A 6,907-nucleotide genomic window follows, 5' to 3' on the forward strand; every position below is an offset into this window, starting at 1 on the left:
CCAGGTTGTTCCATTCCCAAGCACCAGATGGTGTTTTTGGCAATATTGTTTCATCAATGAATCTCCTAAGAGAGGCCACAGTATATATCCCCGAGGGTTCAAGGCTCCAGGTCATGTTGTTGTCCTGTCGGGCTATCGATCTCGAGAAGAGATTATGAAGATTCAGGTTATCTTTGGACAAGTAGTTATGAAGATTCACAATGCTACCCCAACAGTATCCTTTCCTCTTAGCTCTGGAAGGGGCATTGAATCCCCCATCATTCCCATATATTGATTTTATGACATCTTTCCAAAGTTCGTGTTTGCTGGAAGAGAAACGCCACCACCATTTACCTAATAGTGCTAGGTTGTGAGCCTTCAGGCTGCCAATGTCAAGTCCCCCGTCTTTTTTCTTTGGCAAAATTTTATCCCATGCGATCCATGATACCCTTTTTTTCTCAAATGACCCGCCCCAGAAGAAGCAGCATCTCAACTTCTCAAGTGTTTTTAGTACCTTAACCGGAGCTTTGTAGAGCGAGAAGAGGAATGAGCCGAGGCTCCCCAACACTGATTTGCATAATGTTAATCGACCCCTAAACGACAAATTTTTGGCTTTCCATTTTGATAATTTTGCTTGGAATTTGGATATAAGGGAGTTCCAATGAACCAATCTAGACATACTTGCACTCACAGGCATTCCTAGATATATGAAGGGGAGGTTCCCGATTGAGCAATTAACGCTTCTTGATAACCAGTCTAGTTCCACCTCACTAACTCCAAGGCCAAAGAGTTTGCTTTTGGCCATGTTGACTTTCAGACCTGAGGATAATTCAAAGCATCTCAAAATTCTAACTAAATTTTTTGCGTTTTGTACTGACCAGGAGCCAAGGAAGATCGCGTCGTCGGCGTATTGAAGATGTGATATGGTAGGCCCATTGTTTGGCAATTGAACTCCATGGAAGATGCCCTGCTCTTTGTCCTCTTCCAGTGCTATGTTAAGGCCCTCTGCAGCCAAAATGAACAGAAATGGAGACAAGGGGTCGCCCTGTCTTACTCCTCGCCTAAGTGGAAATTCTTTGGAGGCGGATCCGTTAATGATTACAGAAGCACGAGCTGAGGAAAGCCAGCCGAAGATCCACTTACGCCACTTCTGGCCAAAGTTCATTTGAGCCATTACCGAATCGAGATATTTCCAATTGAGGCAATCGAATGCCTTCTCGGAATCAACCTTGAAAAGGAACGCATTCAATTTGTTCTTCCGAAGCCAAGATATCACTTCGTTTATAATCAATGGACCATCAAGAATGTTGCCGTCTTTGATGAAAGCCGTTTGGGTATGGCTAACGACTTGAGGGATACATCTTTTTAGCCTTTCCGCTAAGACTTTGGCTATGATCTTGTATATACATCCAATTAGACTGATCGGGCGGTATTCACAGAGGGAAATCGGGTCGGATGTTTTGGGGACGAGGATGATGAAGGAGGAGTTACATCCCCTATCAATTACACCTGTAGATTCGAAATCTTTGATTGATAGGTATATGTCGCTCTCCATCATGTCCCAGTGTTTTTTAATGAATGCAAAGGTGAAGCCATCGGGTCCAGGGGCCCTGTCATTTCCGCATAGCCACACCGCTGCTTTGATTTCCGTCGCTGTAATTGAGTCTTCTAAGTTTTGAGTTTGAATGGGGCTGAGTTTGTTGAATTTTTGACTGAGGAATTGGGGTCTGATGTTGATTTGTTCAGTGAACTTTTTGGAGAGGCGGTTGCCTAAATTAATGCAAATTTTCAGTAGAAGAAGCTATTTCTAAATTCAGTAAAGCAATTATGAGTACATTTTTGAAAATTTTTTAAAGTGAAACCTTATGTTGATCACTTTGGTTACTTAAAATGTCTTAATTGACCTTTGGCGTTGCATCAATTTTGAACCTATAGATAAAACTCTCAATAAGTAATACAAAGTGACTACTTGTGGCTATTAATTTACGATTTTGGTAACAGAAGAAATAGACGCACATTGATCCCAGGGAAGCGAAAGCGATGGGAGGACAACTTCATGTTTGTGAAAATGCAATCAATGAAAAAACAAAGAATTCCTCTTTTTTTTTTTTAAATAGTACATTTCAATCACAAAGTCGATTCTATCATCTAACAATGATAAATTGAAGTTAGTATAGAAAATGTTTATTTCACAATAATCATAAAGTAACACAATTTCTACAATTCCTCTTGTAACTAAAAACAATATTCTATATCATATATATTTTGATATGAAAGCACGAGTTTACTTTGATAATGCCACAAGATATGTTTTCTACTCTCACGATATCTTGAAAACAGTATAAAAGAATCATTGGGTAACTATCAGACGTACATAAAAATATTTATTTATTGGCAATCTATATGTTAAGCACTAACTTTACTCACTTGTTTTAGCAAAATCGAAACACCACATACCTATAAATTTTTGTTAGAGGAAAGCATTTGTATTTGAGTAGTCCCCACAAATGATGACAAGTCTATCCAAATCAAGTTTTTTGACTTCTATCTCAACTTCTTAAAACATCAGGATAGTGCAACCACATTAACAAATCTAAGGTATTAACATGTCTACACTTCATACTTCTAGTCAAGCCACCGTTAAGCCCATACATTGTGTTGTCATGGACCTACTCAGTAATGAATATACATTCCAAAAAATTTACATGGTGAAAGTTAAAACCATATGAAATAGATTAGCATATGTCGATTAATAGAGAAAGTTGCATTCCACAAACACATCTGGTAATAAACATATTTGATTTAATGATTTCCTGACCAAAATCAAATTGTATCCATCATGAGATTGTTTTCCCTTTGTTTTCCTTTTGCCAAATTTTAAAAGAAAATGCCTTACCTTGGGGTTAGTTAGTGGTATCATTGGGCAATGATACCAGTGAAGATATGATTAGTGGAATTATAGATTTGTTACTAAAATTCTAAAGAAAAACCAATGATTAAATGATTTCAGTGAAGTTATGATCAGTGGCCTTTGAGGAATAGAGGAACAAAGTAAAGATGAGTAGAGTACCATATACAATGACATTAATTGAAACTCGATTTGGTGATTCCAAAATATGTTTCTTGTTTGAAGATTATGGTGTTGGCTTGGAGAAGATCGTTAAGGCGCTGGTGGCAATTGGCAGAATGGCGGAAATATGGAGACGTCTTGTTCTTTCCCTCTCTCAATCAATTACCCATTTCCCCTTCTTTTAATCGATGCAACATGTGTATGGATACCCACCTCAATCTTGCCTCTTAATCAAATCGAATCCACAAAAATAACACAAGTTTCCTCCTTCTTTAATCGATATGCATGTCGTTCTTTGTCGGTGTTGGGTGCGATGATGGTATACTCTGAGCAGAAAAAAAAAGTAGTGGTGGCTTTTGGAGGATGGGGTCGAAGATGATGGAGGAAGTCAAGAAGGGGGTCGAGGCTGCTGCAAGAAGTTAGGGTTCTTCCTTTTTATACGAAGAGAGACATCCACTACCACAAAACAGTCTTTTAGAGACGAAGCTTTTAGAGACCACATAAGTCGTCTCAAAAAGTATACCTTTAGGGACGAAAAGTCATCGCTAATAACTATTTTGAAATTTTTGAAAATTGTTTTTTTTTCTGCGACGATAAGCCCTCGCAAATAGATAGGCGCGAAAGTTTTTGGGAACCGCTCTTTTTTCCTTGAACATTCAGCGACCATTTGTTGTCACTGAAAAACAAAATAAAAATAAAATTTTTAAATTTATTTTTTTGCGATGAAAATTTATCTGTGTCGGATAAGCGGGAAATATTTTTCATTGACCGCGTTTTTTTTTCAAGATTTTAGTAAATCAATTTTTTTCCTCAGCAACATAAATTATCGACAAACCCTAGATTACTTTTTTCATCCCCTCGTTCTTCAGCCGTCTACTTCACTCCTCACGATCGTAAGGTTGTCCCTTTCTTTCTCACCGATCTCCTCCCTGCTTTCATTCTATTGCTTGTCGGTGTCTCTCTGTTTCTCGTCGGCGACACTCACAGTCGCTACCCCCTTTTTTTCTAAATAGGGGGCATATTTATGGACGTCTCTCACATTCGGTGCCCCACCAGCCACCACCTCCGATGTCTTCAATTAAATGGATTACTTAGCAAATATTGTTTCCTGGCTAGCAAAGTTGATTTTGATATATGTTTCATTGAATATTTGGTCTATATTTATGAAATTGAACCCATATTATTTCAATTTTTGGAGGGACATGCTATTTGGGCATCATTTGAGAGGGTTGGAGAACAATTTGCATCTGAGTTGTGTATAATAATGCTTGCTGTGATAGACTAAAAAAGGTAGAAAATTGTATATGTTATTCCCTTTTGAAAGTTGTTATACTCTTTAAGATTATAAACAAGTCATAATTTAATTAATATCATGTTGATTATATTTATTATGTGAAAGTTGTATATAAACCACATCTTAAGTGTGTTTCTTATCTTATGTAGGACAGGGCTTCAATCTCAATTCATGTACTTATGCCTTATTTAGAACCTAGATCTTTAAGTTGGTAGTTTGTTATATTAACCATTAACTTTGTGAAATATCACCATTACAAGCAATCAATCAGGCATGCGTTTTAGCATCTTCAAGTGTGTAAGGAGATACCTTGATTAAAACAATTTCACCTACTTTTATCATACTCTTTGACTGTTCCATTGGTTATTTACAAATCAGCTCTAAGACATTCTAGTTGACTAAAGCCATCCTATCTACATGTTAAAGCATGATAGTTTTTTTGCTTTTTGCAGCTATGAAGAGGTTATACGGGCCACAAAATGAAGCTTTAGATAGACGACCCGATACATAAAACAGGGAAAAAAATATCATGCTAGTGTCTCAATTCGAATGAAAACATCAAAAAAGAACAACAATATGTCGATGATGTTATGGGGTTTATGATAATGAAGACATGAATAAAGTATAGTTAGTTTGTCTATTAAACTTCATGATGTTCTTTTTGTATTATCGGATTTATTGTTAAATTGGATGAAGATGATTTAGTGTGTTATGTAGTTTGGAACTATGGATTCTCTCTTAATTTGATGTTTATCAATATTAATGAATTTTTTATAAATTAATAGAATTTCATTACAGTTTATGTATTATAGAAAAAACTAATTGTCTATGAAAGTAAATATATATATTTTTTAAATTATTAATCTTTTAGAGACAACTTTTAATCTCTAAAACTAATTAAATAAAAAAAGTATTATTTTCTTTTAGAGACAAATGTTTGTCGCTAATAGTAATTACTATCAGCGACGACGCTGATGTTGTCGCAGAAGATACTTTTAGCGACGAAGCTATTGCGAGGAAACCATTAGCGACAACGATCCTCGCTGTTGGTTTTTAGCGACAACATTAATACTTTTAGAGACAACATTTGTTGTCTCTAAAGATCAATTTTCTTGTAGTGATCATTACTGATCTTTTAATCTACTAAATCAATAGATACTAATCTTTCCAAAATTACCTAGCTAATATTAAGGAATCAAATAAAGATTTGGGTATAACTTGTAGCAGATAGATAAAAGGAAGACGGTAACAGTATAACAGATGGAGAAGAAACCCAAATGTAAAGAGGCAGTGGAGGGGTCTGGGAAGGAGATGATGAATCGCCGGTGTTTTTAACACTCTACATCGATGGGAAAAAGTAGGCCAAGAAGAAGAAGAAGAATCAACTGTGAGAAAAAGAAGTCGGTGGGAGGCAACAACTGTCTAAGGACTTCATTGGAGAGACGATGACGGTGCACTCCTAGATGAAGATGATATTGTCCTGTTAGTATTTCAACGATCATACTGGATTATTGAGATAAATAAAATGACCAAACTTGCACAACTTCCAAAATTACTGTTCATAAGTCATGGCCCACTTTAATATATATATATATATATATATATATATATATATATATATATATATATATATATATATATATATATAGGTTTACGATTCTATGGAAAACAAAAAATCATAAAAAAACCCTTAAAAATCATTAAAATGCATAAAAAAATACTTAGAGATCACAAAACTTTTTTTTGAATTTTTTATCAAAATCGCAGAAAAAAAAATTTTAAATTTTTTTTTTACAAAATAAAAAAATTGATTTTTTTTCAACGAAATTTTAAAAAATGCTGCGATTTTTTGATAAAAAAAATTTAAATTTTTTTTATGATGTATTGGTATTTTTTTTATGCATTTTTTTAATTTTTATGGTTTTTTTAGGGTTTTTTTGTTTTCCAAATAACCCTTCTCTCTCTCTCTCTCTCTCTGTATATATATATATATATATATATATACATACATATATATATATATATATATATATATATATATATATATATATATATATATAATATGTGAAATCTACAAAATATATTGAGAAAAGCAATATAAGGTAATTAAACCAACAAGGTTAAAAGTAGGTAAAAAGAAATTAGACAAAATTGCAAAAATGGTCATTGTGGTTTGCAATTTTTATGGGGTTTATTCCAAACATGGATTTTTTTTGCTTTGTGGTCATTTTAAACTAGTTTCGTTACGAATTTGGTCATTTGGTAAACTGAAATGATTGTAATACCCTTGATGTATTTATTTTTTTATTGACAAAATTGCAAAAATGGTCTCTGTGGTATGTAAATTTTTGGGGTTTTAGTCCAAACCCCGAGTTTTTTGGATTCATGGTCCTTTTGAGCTTGTTTGCTTGCATATTTGGTCCCTCGGTAAACTGAAATTACTGTAATACCCTTGGGGTATTTTTTTCTATTTTTCTTTCATTTTTTATAAAATACTTATTTATTTATTTAAATAATTAAAAAGTATGAAGGGCCCCACCTCTCTCTCTCTCTCTCTCTCTCTC

General features: G+C 34.4%; 1 long non-coding RNA gene across 1 annotated transcript; it reads left to right on the top strand.

The window, feature by feature from the left end:
• Window positions 1–3,839: 3,839 nt before the first annotated feature.
• LOC145067804 (uncharacterized) lies at window positions 3,840–5,050 on the top strand. The gene is made up of 2 exons (XR_013688890.1): window positions 3,840–4,339; window positions 4,796–5,050. It is a non-coding gene; the product is annotated as an uncharacterized LOC145067804 (long non-coding RNA).
• Window positions 5,051–6,907: the final 1,857 nt, after the last annotated feature.

The sequence above is a fragment of the Lactuca serriola genome, chromosome 1, assembly GCF_051521515.1.
Source record: "Lactuca serriola cultivar US96UC23 chromosome 1, Lser_US96UC23_V15, whole genome shotgun sequence".
Classification (NCBI taxonomy): domain Eukaryota; kingdom Viridiplantae; phylum Streptophyta; class Magnoliopsida; order Asterales; family Asteraceae; genus Lactuca; species Lactuca serriola.